The sequence below is a fragment of the Podarcis vaucheri genome (assembly GCF_965113315.1).
Source record: "Podarcis vaucheri genome assembly, chromosome: 6".
NCBI classification, from domain to species: Eukaryota; Metazoa; Chordata; class Lepidosauria; order Squamata; family Lacertidae; genus Podarcis; species Podarcis vaucheri.
This window is the reverse complement of record NC_138764.1, coordinates 85,474,076-85,491,377: the sequence shown is the minus strand read 5'-3', so window position 1 is coordinate 85,491,377 and position 17,302 is coordinate 85,474,076.

Here is a 17,302-nt window from a genome sequence, read left to right as displayed (position 1 = left end):
AGTTGGAGATACTGGGTATTGAATTTGGCACTTCCTGCTTGCAAAACAGATGTTGTACCACTGAGCTATAGCCCTTCCGCTATTACCAGACCCTTACCATCCTGGTTGCCCTCCTCTGGACACACCCCAGAGTGTGAACACTCCCCATATAGTTCTCCCTGCAAAATGCAGCCCAAGCTACTTCCTCCTTCTTTCCCTGTTTTAACATCCCACGCTGCACAGACTGCTGGACCTTAGAAAATGTTTTGCAAAACCACTGCGACCATGGAAATAAATCACTCCCTTTCAACATTGGTTTCCCAACCTGTAAAGTGGAAATGGGAGTGACCTACCTCACAGATGTGCTGCAATGCTACCTGACATGAACTCGAGGATCAGAAAGGCTGTAAATATAAATGAATCCCAAACTCTGCAATCAGACAAACTAGATACAGCTGTGGTGTGTAGGGTTGTTTTTTTCCCCTTCAGAGAGAGAGAGAGAGAGAGAGAGAAAGAGAGAGAGAGAGAGAGAGAGAGAGAGAGAGAGAGAGAGAGAGAGAGAGATTGGAACCATAAAAAATATCTTTCCTCCATGGAACACCACCAAAACTCCTTTTAACTCACAGGCTGACCTTTGGTTTTGCCCCAAGTGCGGATATTGTGGGCAATAAAATAACATTTTGCAAGCATCTTTGTCAAACCAAGCACACCGCAGGGTCTCCTAATGTTGAGAGACAACTAGCTTCATAGATGCGAAACAACAATGCAACGCCTGAGGTCCCTCATTTCGATTTAGTCAGCTGGCATTTTTAGCTGAAACTTGGAATAAGAAGCTGCTGCAACATTGATCCCAGGGAACGAGCGATTCAAATCAGAGACAGTGAAATCGCCGTCTATCATTTCTATCAGCTTCTGTTAGCGGAACAGAACTTGCAAGCTTTTTGGCTCTGCCCCCAGATTTTGCTAATGCAAGACAGGCTTTCATTTTATGGCATTGCTTATTTATAAAACTTTCCCATCAATTAAATTATTCAATGTGACATACAATTCAAAGCACCATTAAACACACACAGACGCGCAAAATTGGGTTTAAAGGCAATGCAGTCCAACATAAAACTAGGCTAAAGATGCCAAACTTGACCCAGAGCTTACCAAAACAGAGTCCCATAACTTGCCAGTGCAAATTGGGAACCTATCTTAGTGCCATAGCTCAATGCTGGTGTGTGTTGATGCATATAATAAAACAGATGGGACTGGTCCATTTGGGAAAACAGCACTGCCCCTAACAAATTCAGTTTGCTCTCTGCTACCCCCTACCTGCCTACCTACTTACATCCACTGACTGTCAGCATTTTTCTCCTTAGTTCCAAGGCTATCCTTGGAGAACCAGGTGGGGAGAAAGATGGGCAGAAAACTAGGACTCAGCTACATTCATCAAAATACAGCATTTTAAATGTGTTATAAAACTGTGACACCAGATAGTGCTATAGAGTTTGATCTTCAGCAACATGATTTAGCATTATGTGTTTTCCTGAGACTTTTTTCCCCATGTGTCAAGATCCAGCCCTAGAATTATTTGGCCTCTTCTGTCATTGGTCATGGTTCTAGCTATCATTGGCTCTGGCTCCGCCTACAGTTGGGCTCCTTGCCTCCGGCTCTACCGGTCCCATTGGGCACAAGCTACCACTGAGAGAAAAATGCTTCTGAGCTACCGCAGAGCACATTTTTCTTCCTTTTAAGTAAGCACAGTGGTTCTCAAAGCATGCAAAAAACACACCCCAGAGTAGCATAATATACCATTTGATAGGATTGGCTGATAGTGATAGAACAGTGAGCTGGTAGATACAAATGAGCGGTCAAGGGTTAGCGTGTTGGAATTTGGCTGGGGAGACCTGGGTTCATGTATCTGATTTCTAAGGTTTAGAGGGGTCCTTACAAAATCTATAACAATATGATAAACGGTGAAAGATAATCCAAGCTCATAAATAAGGTGAGAACTAAATACAGTGCACCAGAGCTTTCAATATATTAAAATATACCCTGCACATTTTCTAGACATAGAGTGATAAAGAAATAATTTCCTAGACACTGTAGTTGCATTGCTGGGTTCTTAACATAGGGGCCCAGGCTGTGTCAGCATGGGCTCTGCTTTGAAACCATTTTCCTGCGCTATACTTCTCTGCTGTGATATGCTTGGATTGTCTTCTTGTTTGTGTATTTACTTTGGCCCCAGCTACAGTGTTGGTGTTGTAATATTTTATTTTTAAAAAAAAAGTATTTAATTAACATACAGAAATAAAGAGTGTAACATTTATTGTAAAAATAAAACTCCAGCAAACCACTCATGCAAATAGTTCCCCGAGGGGTTGCTAAGCTGGAGAAAGCTGGAAAAATATAATCACATCTGTATCAGTCTTTCTTGGGGTACAAAAGGCTAAAATAATAAAACCCACCACTGGGTGTAGTCAAGAATCTCTCTGAAGGCACTCAAGCGGAGGTGGAGAACCTGTGGCCCTCCAGAAGTTAGTGGGCTACAATTCCCATCAGCCCTAGCCAGCAAGGCCAGTGGTTAGGGATGATGGGAACTGTGGTCCAACAACCTCAGGAGGCTGCAGGTTCCTCACCCTACACTGTAAAAAGGGAAGTGGGTAAATAAAGCTTAGTTCCTAAGCCCTGTATAAAGAGGCTTCCACTAACCACCTCATGGCAGAAGAACAGTCAGCTAGCCATGGCTCTCCAACTGTTTTCAAACTACAATTCCCATCATCCCTGACCACTGGTCTTGCTAGCTAGGGATGATGGGGGTTGTAGTCCAAAAACAGCTGGAGACCGAAGGTTAGGAAACACTGGAAGAACCATGTCTGTATCCCTTGATGGACCAGAGCACAGATTTCTAGACTCCCTGCTCCAGTATTGCCACAACAATATCAATTTCATGTTGAGACGCTAGGATCCAACTGTCTAGACAGAGCCACATTTGACTTAATGTTTCTAACTGTTCACCAAGAATTGTTAACAAAAACACTAACATGAAAGCATTTCAATAAAGAAACGTAAGAGGATAAAAATGTGGGCAGTAGTAACAAAACAGATATATATAATAAGCAGGACATAAAATCTACGGCACAGACAATAAAGCGGGTGTCATACATGTAAAGAAGGCAAGTTGTGAGCCAATAGTGAATGAGCACAGCCTGGCGAAAACTTTGGCTAGCTTGGCATCTGCATAAAGCCCTTCTTTAGGAAAAGGCAGATTGAAAAAAGATGGCTTTCTATGACCCGTTTTGAAATCCATAGCATAGAGGTCATGTGTGAGAAGGGAGAGAGTTCTGCAGCCTGAAAGCCACCACAGAAAGGGCCCTGTCTCTTGTGCCTGCCAGAGTACAAATTAAGTGTACCGAGCTGTAGGCTCCGTGGATTTCAGTAGATAGCTCAGTTGGTAGAGCATGAGACTCTCTATCTCAGAGTCGTGGGTTTGAGCCCTACTTTGGGCAAATGATTCCTGCATTGCAGGGGGTTGGACTAGATGACCCACAGGGTCCCTTCCAACTCTACAGTTCTGGGATTCTAACTAAGAAAGGCCATCTCCCATTGAAATCAATTAGTCAAAAGCAGGGCTGGCACCACAGTTAGGCAGAGTGAGTTGCCTGATGCAGGCAGGAGCAATGGTATGCATGATAACATAAGGACATACCCTCCAACATTTCTCTGATGAAAATAGGGACGTCCCAGTCCATAATGATAATTTTACTATTTATACCCCACACACCTTACTGGGTCACCCCAGCCACTCTGGGCAGCTTCCAACATATATAAAAACATAATAAAACATTAAGCATTTTTTAAAAAAACTTCCACATACAGGATTGTCGTCGGATAACTCCATATCTTCCAACATTTCTCCAGTGAAAATAGGGACGTCCTAAGGAAATGTAGGACATTCCAGGATCAAATTAGAAACTGGGACAGCTTTTCTCAATCAGGGACGTCCCTGGAAAATAGGGACACTTGGAGGGTCTGGAAGGAGAGCCTTGCTGGATTAGGTCAAAGGCCCATATCGTTCCTCATTCTGTTTTCACAGTGGCTAGTGTCTATGGGAAACCTAGGACTCAGCTATACAGCTGCAAATAAAATGTTTTAAGTGCAATATACAAATGTGACACTGGATGGCGATCGTGAGCTATGGCAAATACAATATATTTTTCAAAACTTTTTTTTTTAAAAAAGCATTTTCACAGTGTTTTTCATATGTGTGTAGATTCCACCCTAGATGCAGCCCCTGTGTGCAATAGCACTTTCCACCCTTGGCATTCCCAGCTACTCAGGCATAGCTGTAGCATTTGCAGCAGCAGGTACAACTCACCCAGGGTGAAATCTTGCTTAGCGCAGACAATCTGATTTCCAAGCATGTTCCCCAAAGGGTGAAGTGGGACTGAACCCTCCTGCTCCAGTTCCTTGTAATGAATTGGGTCAGGGGATGAAACCTCTGGCCCATGGGGCTAATCAGGCCTGACCAGCCTCCTCATTCAGTCTGCGAGATGATTTGGGGCTGCGAGATGATTTAATAGGCTGAAAGTTGAAACTGCTGGCTCCCCCTGAATGTTCCTTGTAGAGAAAGAGAGATATATAATACAGGAAGATATGGGCTGAAAATTAATGAAAGACAATCCGAGGTTCTCCTGGACGTTCCTCAAGTCTTCCCAGGGTACCACGGCACATTGGTTGACAACCAGTGCCCTATGACATCAGGTGATGGACAGGTGGACACAGCCTGCCCACTTCTGCCATGTCCACGTCTGCTTTTGGCCTCACCCATCAACATTTAGCCCACTTCAAGATGGCCGCATTCCAATTCAGCCTTTGCCCTTGCTTTTTGTAAACATCCACAATGACTAATCAAGAAAGCCACCAAGCCAAGGAGAAGCTCTGGGGTGCCTAATTGCTGAGTTTAATTGTCTGCATTGGAGTCATTTGTCAGCCTTGAATTTCACTCCTACTTCCATCCTTATGACACTTTACAGATGACAATGCTCTTTCCACAGACGCATTGAATGTGGTTGTCACATTTCAACTACCAGATAACTTAATACATGAACTCTGTTCTTCAATGATACATGCCGTTTTCTTCTGGCCCTGATGTTGTGAAAGGGAATGGACTTTAAAACAGCTGCAATCTTTTACTCTGGAGCGTCAACATACCCTGGAAGCTAAAGAACTGCTGCACTATTTAAGCTTCTGATAAATAGCTGCTGTCTCTGCTCCTTGCTTTTGGGTTTCTATATTCTTCCCTTGCCACTGAAACCTCCCTTCATTCAAGCTGTTCAAAACCATTTTGGGATTTCTGCAGCCATTTCTCCTGCACATATATTTTTGAACACATACAACCTTGGCTCGGCTTTTATAATTATAACGTTATTAATGTGTTTTTATCATTGTTAATTATTTTTACATGCCGAAATTGATTCAATATGTGCTGGGCTGCCACGCTAGAACATGCCTTGACTTCCTGCCAACTTGGAGCCCTCACACGCCAAAGGCGAAAGTGTTCCAAAAGTTTTAAATCACCCGAACATTCACTGAGTGATTTAAATGATATTGGAGGGCATTCAAGTTTTTACAAGCGCTCGAATGTGAACCCTGTTTGGACTGCGAGGAGTTGCAATGCATCAGGATTTAAAATGATTTGAGTGCTTGGCATTTTTTTGCTAAATCCCTGTACATTTGGGATATAACCATGCTTGTCCAGCACTACTCAAGATGCAGGGATTCTGCAGGTTTCTGCCACATTTTTAAGATGCCACCAATTCTTTCAAAAACAGTGACATCCAGCGTAGCCTATCAGACTCCCCAAGTGTCCCTATTTTCCAGGGACAGGCCCAGATTTACAGAAGCCATCCTGGTTTCTGATTTGATCCTAGGATGTCCCTCTGTTCCTTAGGTAAAGGTAAAGGTACCCCTGCCCGAACGGGCCAGTCTTGACAGACTGTGGGGTTTGTGCGCCCATCTCACATCTATTGGCCGGGGGCCAGCGCTGTCCGGGGACACTTCCGGGTCACGTGGCCAGCGTGACATCGCTGCTCTGGCGAGCCAGAGCCGCACACGGAACGCCATTTACCTTCCCGCTGGTAAGCGGTACCTATTTATCTACTTGCCCCCGGGGGTGCTTTCGAACTGCTAGGTGGGCAGGCGCTGGGACTGAGCAGCGGGAGCGCACCCCGCCGCGGGGATTCGAACCGCCGACCTTTCGATCGGCAAGCCCTAGGCGTTGAGGCTTTAGCCCACAGCGCCACCCGCGTCCCACTCCTCTGTTCCTTAGGCTGTCCCTATTTCCCTCGGAGAAATGTCAGAGGGTATGGAATAGGACATCCCTTATTTTCATTGGAGAAATGTTGAAGGGGAAGTCTCTATTTTCATCGGAGAAATGTTGGAGGGTATGGTAAAGGTAAAGGGACCCCTGACCATTAGGTCCAGTCGTGGTTGACTCTGGGGTTGTGGCGCTCATCTCGCTTTATTGGCCGAGGGAGCCGGCGTACAGCTTCTGGGTCATGTGGCCAGCATGCCTAAGCCGCTTCTGGCGAACCAGAACAGCGCACGGAAACGCCGTTTACCTTCCCGCCTATTTGTCTCCTTGTACTTTGATGTGCTTTCGAACTGCTAGGTTGGCAGGAGCAGGGACAGAGCAAAGGGAGCTCACCCCGTCACGGGGATTCAAACCACCAACCTTCTGATTGGCAAGTCCTAGGCTCTGTGGTTTAACCCACAGTGCCACCCGCATCCCCAGAGGGTATGGTAGGATGTCCCTATTTTCCTCAAATAAATGCCAGAGGGTATGGAATAGGACACCCCTATTTTCATCAGAGAAATGTTGGAGGTTTTGCTATAAGTCCCTTCCACTGTTATTCTTTCTGTTTGATGAAGATCATGATTCCACTCCATCCTCATGGTGGCTGATGAGGCATTTGCTGGGCAGCAACAGGCAGAGTTCTACAGTGGTTAGAGTGTCAGACTCCATGTGTGTCCGCTAACCTTGATTGTTCTTTGATTTTGACTGGTCCAAGCTTCCGATCTCCCTTCCAACCCCAACTGCTTTTCTCTACCAGCTATCAGCTACTGACTCCCTCCAGTCTTCTGACCACAACTCAGTCCTGAGTTCAGAGTGCTGTATGGGATGTAGAGCTCAGGTGAATAATCCAGTTCCAGAGGTGAGTGGGGCCAACACTTATGCAGCCAAAGGTCTTTCTTGGCAGCCATTGATAGCAGATTAACATGCTGCAACTCTCAGGCCTGAAAGTGCCCACCTGTGAGCATGGCAGCCAGCCATCTAAAGAAGGCCATCTCAGTTTCTCTCTGCCCCGCTCCTGCCTTTTCCCCTCCCCTTGTTCCCCACCTTCCCAGTCCTTGTTAAGAAATACATAACCTCCAGCCTATTTCATAGAGAATCATAGAATCATAGAGTTGGAAGAGACCACAAGGGCCATTGAGTCCAACCCCCTGCCAAGCAGGAAACACCACCAGAGCACTCCTGACATATGGTTGTCAAGCCTCTGCTTAAAGACCTCCAAAGTAGGAGACGCCACCACACTCCTTGGCAGCAAATTCCACTGTCGAACAGCTCTTACTGTCAGGAAGTTCTTCCTAATGTTTAGGTGGAATCTTCTTTCTTGTAGTTTGGATCCATTGCTCCGTGTCCGCTTCTCTGGAGCAGCAGAAAACAACCTTTCTCCCTCCTCTATGTGACATCCTTTTATATATTTGAACATGGCTATCATATCACCTCTTAACCTCCTCTTCTCCAGGCTAAACATGCCCAGCTCCCTTAGCCGTTCCTCATAAGGCATCGTTTCCAGGCCTTTGACCATTTTGGTTGCCCTCTTCTGGACACGTTCCAGTTTGTCAATGCCCTTCTTGAACTGTGGTGCCCAGAACTGGACACAGTACACTCCAGGTGAGGTCTGACCAGAGCAGAATACAGTGGCACTATTACTTCCCTTGATCTAGATGCTATACTCCTATTGATGCAGCCCAGCATTGCATTGGCTTTTTTAGCTGCCGCGTCACACTGTTGGCTCATGTCAAGTTTGTGGTCAACCAAGACTCCTAGATCCTTTTCACATGTACTGCTCTCAAGCCAGGTGTCACCCATCTTGTATTTGTGCCTCTCATTTTTTTTTGCCCAAGTGCAATACTTTACATTTCTCCCTGTTAAAGTTCATCTTATTTGATAGCACAAATCTTGGGAGCAGAATAAACTGTGTGCAATGCAAATCAACATTATTTAGCATTACGCTTCCTAACATTGAACTTGGGGGGGGGGGACAAAATAAGCAGAAGGCTGCCTGCAAAATCTTTAAGAATTGAGAGAATCAAATATAGGGTATATGTGGGCTCTCTCTCTCTCTCTCTCTCTGAAAGCTTTATTACTTGGCTATGAATAGTAAAGGAGATTCCAAAAGGCATCTTACGTTTGTAATATTTAAGGCATCACTATTCTTAAGACCCCTTTTATTAAAAAGTTCTTAAAGCAATATCCAATATATAAACAGCCATGTTAATTAGATTACATGGTTAGAGTAAAATGGTACTCTGTATTCTTATTGCAGAGTTATTGACCAAGTAAATGCATATTCATCATTCCGGTCTGTAATCCCCTCTTAATCCATCCCAAGTCTGTCAATCAACAGAATACAATCAGGACAGTTATGATCCCATCAGATGAAAGATTAAGAAAGAATTTAGCAACTTTGCAAAGTGGATTTGAGGGGAGTTAGGAGGGAAAGAAGAATAAGAAAATCCAAGTTGCAAAATGAACCATTGTCAAGAAAAACATAGCTGTTGAATTTCCCTACAGAGTTGAATTTTGTTGTTGGGGTTAAGCTACAAACTAGAAATGGGTAGCCCAGTCCTGTGGCTCAGCTAAGAGAAAATGTTTGGGATCTTTAACTGGAACATTACTGGCTGTTTATACTAGATCCATCACATTTTCTCAAAGTTTGATACTGGGTGTTTTTTGGCAAAGAAATTCAGTACAAATTGAACAGTGCAAAAAAAGGGGGGAGGTTTGCAACAGCACTGATTTATTTTCTATACCAAAGCAATGCTGTACAAGACCTCCAACAGATTTATTTATTTTTCAAAAAGAAGAAAAAGTTACTGTCAACATTTTAAAAATATTATAGTAGTGAACAACCTAAAATAAAATTACATTCATAAAAGCAAAACAGTAGATCACCTTAATACATCACCTCAGCTGGATCACACTCAGAGAAAGTTCAGGTGAGCAGATGAGTAATAAGCAGGCACCTAAATGTCACTTCTTTAGGTACTTGACTAATGTTCATTGGAAGCACATTATTATTATTATTATTATTATTATTATTATTATTATTATTAAACATTTCTATAAAACCCTACATCCAAGGAACACAGGGTGGTTTACAAGATAGGTAAGGTACCCCTGCCCGTACGGGTGAGTCGTGACCGACTCTAGGGTTGCGCGCTCATCTCACTCAAGAGGCCGGGAGCCGGCGCCGTCCGAAGACACTTCCAGGTCACGTAGCCAGCGTGACAAAGCTGCACTGGCGAGCCAGCACCAGTGCTGCACACGGAAACACCGTTTACCTTCCCGCTATAAAGCGGTACCTATTTATCTACTTGCACTTAGGGGTGCTTTCGAACTGCTAGGTGGGCAGGAGCTGGGACCGAACGACGGGAGCTCACCCCGCCGCGGGGATTCGAACCACCAACCTTACGATAAAAACACAAAAATGCATAACATAGTAACAAAGCCACATAGTAAGAAAGTCACTTCTTTGTCAAACTAATGACCATACTTAGGGACATTATGACCCTTGGCTGGCTAATTCAGCAATGGTATCTTCCATTAGATTTTTAACCCTTGCTGGATCCAGGAATTAGAAGGGACTCAGGCTTCATACAGTCTCACCTCCCCATGAACTCACAGCAATATGATCAAAACAAGAACGAGGGAAATATATTTAAGGTAGGCTGAATCAAATACATATTTGTACATACAGTTATTCCCCTGTGAAATATTTATTCCCCTTCCCCGAAAGCATCATCTTCAGCAAAACAAAAATCATCATGGTTGGACTTCTGTGTAGCCCCGATTTAAACCCACTAGAATGCACGCCAGCAAATTGCATATCGTTACCCTGCAGTCACAATGAACAACAGCTAGAAGGCTTTGGTCAAGACCTATTGTGCGATCGGATAGCAAGAGCATTGGATTAGGTCTCTTCTCCTTGCAAAACAAATACTTTGGCTGTTCCTCAGTGGCAGGAACTATTACCATGTTGACAACGTTCTGTTTTCCTCCATGCTATCTTCTCTGACCTCCAAACATCCACATGACAGTTGACTCCCTGAAGCTTTATTTGACAATGATCATTATTTTACAAAATGCAAATGCATATTTATTGAAATTTTAAGAATGCATAATAAAAACGGAAAAAGCAAACGTAAGAAATTTGTGAACGGATAAAGTAGAAAAGATAAACAATGAGATCTGTGTGAAGGCAGATCATATAGGAATATAGCAATTGATAAAAGACATAAAAGGATTGAAAATATAAAAATATATGGAATATGCCTATCTAAGGAAACTAATATTTTTTCTCCTTTCCCCCCAGGAAGGGTTATTAAAATTATTGGAATATTGCCTTTCCAAAAAAAGTCACAAGAGATCTATGAGGGGAAATGCAGTTATCTACCTCTAGTGTTGTTTTTTTTAAAATGAAACATCTTTCTTTCAACTTTCCTGTGGTGGGCAAGGCAGCGCTGAAGAATTATGTAGATATTAATATTATGGCATTATAATTTAATCTAGCTATGCATTCTCTCTCTTCTCAAATATTTTTTTCCTACTTGAAGCTTAGAGTTAGAGATTGTTTCTGCCTATGTTGCAATTCTTCCCCAGGTCTCCAGTGGGCCATGGTTCATTCTTACCAACAATGTCATTCCTTGCATTTTTGAGCTTTCCCCCAAATGTCACTCCTTCGTTTATTCTGTCCCTCTCTTGAAAAATTCTAAATAATGGCACAAATGAAGTGCAGTCAGAGATCTTCATGGGAAGCAGATGTGAGTGGAAGCCTAGACTCCTTGCGAAGCTTTACAGGACTTCAAAGCCTGAAAAGAAGGAGCTGAACAAAATACTCAACTGTGCCAAATTTTCGCTGGCCTTGATAAAAGAGCAAAACCAAGGAAGAGGGAGGCGGGGGAGGAATCTTGGCTCCTTGTATTAATTTCTCTCGGCCCAAGGCAAGATTTTTTGGATGGAATAAATTGCAGGCAAACTTGGTGATGTAGAAATTGAGTGACAAGGCAAAGAACAGCCAGGTTGGCATTGAATAAAGGGAATGCTGTCCGGCTCCTGTTTTAAGCGAATCTTCAGGTTGGTCTGGTTTTTAAAAGGCCTGCTGTTTGCCTACATAGTTGCCACAGATAGCCTCAATGTGTGTGCTTGTGTGTCTTTGGAACATCTTCATCTTCATCTTCATCCAGAAGTATTGTGTCCACATTGCATCCCATAATTCATAGATTGCACCCACACAGATGCACATGTAGCGCTTTCCCAAATAGCCCCAATGTGTGCTCTTCTGTGTTTTTGGAGCATCTTCAGCTGCACCTCTACATCAGTTAGCATGCATCTTCCTTCACTTACAAACCTATGGGTAGCATTCAAAATGCACCATTACTCAACACAGCACTTCCCATGCACACTAGAGACTGGTACACATGTTTATGTGAAGGATGTGGGCTGAGAGAACTTTGATAACTTGGCCCTAAGAATGACCACAGTGAAACAAATAACAAGGCTGATGCCAGCAAGGGCTCATGTTGCAGAAAATGGTATTTAAGAAAGAAATCCCTAGCTTATTACATTCCAGCCTACACTTTCCTGGGATGTGTGTCCATCACTTTCTTCGTAAATCATGTCCTCCCTAAAAAAGAGCACGTGTTGCGGTGAGACCTGGAGACTGACCTCCGGTGTTGTGGGTGGGTGGGTAAGATTGGTCAGCCACAACACCCGATTGGTAGGTCCCTCGATGTTGGGTTCAATCTGGCCAATGGGGCGCAGTCCAAACGGATCAAGGGACCTATATATACCCATGCATGTGACCCAGAGCTTCCTCTTTTGGCGCGTGCATTCGGAACACCCACCCACCTCTCCCTACTTTTAGGGCTTTTGCGCTTGACCTTGCTATGCCGTCATGTGTCGTCTGTCATTGGGACAGGGACACAGCAGGAATTTTCCCCACTTGGCTGATTGGCTGCTGCCATTTGGGTTTCGCCTGCCGCGTAGCAAATTGTAACAACTTGTAAGGTTGTGGATAGGCTCTGGCTCAGGTGATAGGGATGGGAGAACACTCTTGCCATCCCTATGTGAAGGGTATTCCATTAAAGGAATCCAGGAACTCAGATGGTTTGGTCAACCCCTGAGAGGGGGTTGTGCCCGTGCCTGAGTCCAGGGGGACATCTGGGTAGCGGACATAGTCTGTTCCCGGCTTTCCTCCTATCCGGGTGTTCACCCTTGCCTGACCTATGCTGGTGCCCTGGGTCAGCGCTACCTGCAAGGATGCAGGGAACTAGTTGATCCAGAGCCTATGCAACCACTCACTTTTTGGAATCAATAAAGTTGTGGCCTAAATTCTGCCAGAACCCAAACTAAAATTTGAGTCAAGTGTGAATTTATTTAGGGGGGAGGTCTCTAGGTCTGAACACGCAATAGGATTCAGACACAACATGCTGAGATTTTCTTTAAGAACATAAGGAGAGCCCTACGAGATAAGACTGAGATAGATAGGGTATGGTGGTATGGTATCGTGTGGTGTGACCTCCTTGCCAATGAAGGTTGTGCAAGGTTTATTGGAAAACAAACATTTGGGGCCACTGGTGTAGATAGGCTTGGGTTGAGGGACATCATAAGCCTTGCTGTAATGAGTTTCCTCAAAGGCAAAGCTTCTGTTGTTGTTGGCATCCATTTGTTTCAGGAGACAATGGAGTGCACCTCCAGGGATGAAGTCAAGCCGCTGGAGAATCACAGCGCCTGCTGTGGCTGCAGAGACTCATAACTGCTTCTTCCCATGTTGTTTTTGCTATGTTAGCAGCACCGAAGTGATCTTCCCAGAGTGCAAGCCTGGTCAGTGTGTATGGAGGCCCTGGGCTGCCCAGATGACAAGACCACACCCCCTCTTGGCCTCACTGATGTGGTCAAAAAGGAAAGTAATACGCTTGGCACCAACTTGGCTGCAGGAGTTGCCGGAAGGAGGTGTACAAGGCGCCATCCAACTGCCTTCGGTACTCCACTCCAGATTTGTGTAGGGCTTACTCCTTAGTCCTTTCTTCTCTAGGAGAAAGGCAAAAAAGGCAAGGCAAGGTGTCACAACCCACAGCCATTCCCTCCCTTTGCCTGCCTGTCTTGGCAAGGCCCAGCTCAAGTCATTTATGTGTCAACGTCTCCGTAATCAAGGCTGGGGCTGGGAGATCCATTGCTGCCCCTTGCTTCTCTGTGTTAGGTTTCAGCTGCTTGCCATACAGGATCTATTAAGGAAGTGGTGAAATGTAAATAGCTCCTGAGCTGCAGCCAGGAGGAAATGGAAATAGCTCAAAAGTGGGCACATTTCTGACCGGTCACCCAGTGATGGATATTCATGGCCTGGTTTGTTGGAGAGCACTAGGGAGCAGACTGAACTGTAAGATCATTTCAATGGGCATGTGTGCAATTTTAGAGAAAGGAGCATTCTCTAAAGATCAGGTTGTTTCCCACATTCGCCGTGTGAGCTAAGAACCTGCACCCTTCTTTTTCCCCTCAAGGTTGCAAATGTTTTGAAAACTTGAATAATGGAAGTGGGATAAATGGTGTAATAGTCTGCTGATCCGTCACATTCACAAACATTAAGTGAAGAACAGGATGACAGCTGCAGTCCATTGGGGAAGGGCTGCAGGCAACTCAGCAGTAGAGCACATGTTTTACATGCCAGACGTCCCATGTTTGATTCCCAGCATCTCCAGGTGGGGCTAGGGAAGCCTACTGCCAGTCAGTGTAGACAGTCCTAAGCTAGATGGAGAAATGGTCAGACGCAGCTTCCTATGTTGCAAAGCTGACACATAGCACCACCACCATCTTTGTATAGTCATGTCCCATAGATCGGATGCCAACATGTGTGTGTGCATCTCCATAATCTTCATTGTAGGATTGATTTATTGATTGATGCAATGGGGGGCTGGTGACAGTTGGCTGCACAATTAAACTGAAACATATGTTTGGCAGCCAAGTGTTGCAATTATATACAGCTGTGTTATGACCTATACAGTGGTACCTTGGTTCTCAAACGCCTTGGTACTCAAACAACTTCGAACCCAAACACTGCAAACCCAGAAGTACGTGTTCCGGTTTGTGAACTTCCTTCAGAAACTGAACGTGCTTCGTTTTGAGTGTTACACTTCCGATTTGAGTGCCACACTTCTGTTTTGCATGTTACGCTTAAGGTCTGTCTGTTTTTGCTATTTTTTTGTTTTTGTTTTTGTGGCTCTTTTTTGTTTTTGTGACTTTGTGGAATCCAGTTCAGCTACTGATTGATTGTGTGACTGCAGGACATTGTTTATTGCTTTCCTTTTATGGATCAATGGTCTCGTTAAGATAGTAAAATTCATGTTAAATTGCTGTTTTAGGGGTTGTTTTAAAAATTCTGGAACGGATTAATCCGTTTTGCATTACTTTCTATGGGCAAGCATGCCTTGGTTTTGGAATGCTTTGGTTTTGGAATGGACGTCTGAAATGGATTAAGTTTGAGAACCAAGGAACCACTGCATTTAAAGGAGCCTTCATCTAAGATCTAACTCTGTCATTTAAATTGTATCTGAAGCTGCCTTAAGCAGCCTTGAACTCCAGTATATCTTTATTTTACTAGTCTGGACCAGAGAGAGAGAGAGAGAGAGAGAGAGAGAGAGAGAGAAGTGCATAATTCATGTATCTATCACAGCTGCATTTCATGATAACTTCTTAGAAATCTATTGTTTTATTAGCTGTTAATGCAGCATAAAAGAACGGGGTCTCTAAAGAAACTGAGCTGAACATGTAGCAGTTGTGTGAGTGCATCTGTATGGCGGTGTGGTCCATTCGGGGTATTGTTATATTACCCCCGGAAAGCTCCAAAATTAAGGGCTGAAACTATTCTATTAAACTCAATAGGAGTGATGTGGGATTGTACCCTGGTGGCCATGCACCCCATTGCCAAAATGAACGTTGGCCATCGCAAGCACCACCAATGCACGTGATGGCCAGATCCCACACTGGCCACATGTAGCCAGTGGGTTTCATGTGCATCAGCATCAAGGGATGTTGCCCACTGGGTGCAACTCGCTCTTCCCATCAAAGCATCAGATTCCTAGTGAGATTCCTGAATGGGAATTGGCGAAAACATCAGAGAAAGACAGTTTTTTTCAGTGGCATGCTAGAGCTAAATGTGAAACAGCATGATTTCCTGATATTTTTTAAAGGGTGGAGTGAAACTTACCATGCAGTACTCAGGATATTTACTCAGAAGGTATTACAGGCATAATTTTTGAACTTTTAAAGTGAACCAGCAAGTTTCTGGTTCAGTAGCTTCAGTTTAATGTTGACTTTTCCTAATAATTCTTAAGATTTCATCAGAAAATGCCAGAATCTTTCCCAAATGAGCCTCAAGAGGCCAACCAAAATGTGCCTTTTGTAAATGGTAACAATTTTTGGAAATGATGTTTTATCTTTGTTTTATCTTCTAACGGAAACATTTCTGACATTTACTGGTAAATCTCAAGTTGACTACCTTTGGTAAATGAACCTAAAACAACCCCCTGTGTTGCAATAAGAACCAATCACAACAATACAAACACACAGGCTAATAGTTAATAGAGAATATACAATAGAATAATGATATCATTCAAATTGTAGGAATGAGCCAATCAAAGTTCATATGTACAATGTAACAGAGTGGTAGCGAGGACCGTCAAGCAGTGTGTTCAAAACAGATGTCTAAGGACAGTCTCACAACAGTCTTTAAAAGTTTCAACGGAAGACGTCTCAAAAGCCTCAAAAGGACAGCGTCTCCAGAATGATACTACTGCTTTGTAATACAGTGGTGCCTCGCAAGACAAAAAGAATCCGCTCTGTGATTCTCTTCGTCTAGCGGTTTTTTCGTCTTGCGAAGCAAGCCCATTGAAGGATTAGCGCTATTAGCGGCTTTTAGCGGCTTATATGCTGATTGGATCAGCTGATAAGCGGCTTAGCGGCTTAGAAAAAGGGGGGAGGGGAAAAACCAGCAGGAACTCGCAAGACATTGTCATCTTGCAAAGCAAGCCCATAGGAAATTCGTTTTGCGAAGCACCTCCAAAACGGAAAACTCTTTCGTCTAGCGAGTTTTCCGTCTTGTGAGGCATTCGTCTTGCGGGCACCACTGTAGTCTTCATCAGCTGGAAATAAGATACAAGGCATACAGCTGATGAATGATAACAAAACTGAGTTGCCTGCACACACATTGTATAATAAATCAGAATATACAAAACAGAATATATGAAAAAGGTACATACCCGATATTTTCAACAGAATAGTAAGATTCATGCTGAAGATCAGTGTTCCCTAGATAGCGTAGCTGCTGATACTTGCAACACAATTGCATAGGACATATGAAGCAAGCCAAAGCTGTTTCCAACAACAATATACCGTACTTAAAGGAACAGTATGGCATATAAACACACAAAAACAAAAACAAAATAGAAAAACAAATATACAGAGGAATAGTATTAAATGGTTTAAACATACAACAAATGATGTGTGCAGCAATTTTTAAATGAAAGAAAGTCAAGTTCAGAATTTAGCACACACACCAATGAACTGATTTGAACAGAAAAAGAAAACAAGTTTCTTGTTGATGTAGCCGCTGTTCAAAATCTTGCCTAATCCTGAATTTCTTTTGATTTACCCATAATACTGTAAATAATAAATCTGTGTCCAAATGTTTATTGGAAATGAAATGTTCGACCAAAGGTGCCTCCATAATAGCATTTCGTATGCAGGAACGATGTTCCCCAATGCGAACCCCGACTGCTTGTGTGGTGGAACCTATATATAATAAATTACATGGACATTGAATAAGGTAAACCACATCTTTAGTTTGACATGTGCTGAATTGACGTATGGAAAATTTAAAATTAGACTGGTTGTGATGTTTTCCCTAATTGGCCTTTGGAGGACCAAATCTATCAAGGACATGTTGGTTCACACTGATATGACTCTTTCTTGGTCCATCAGCAACTTTGGCGCCAC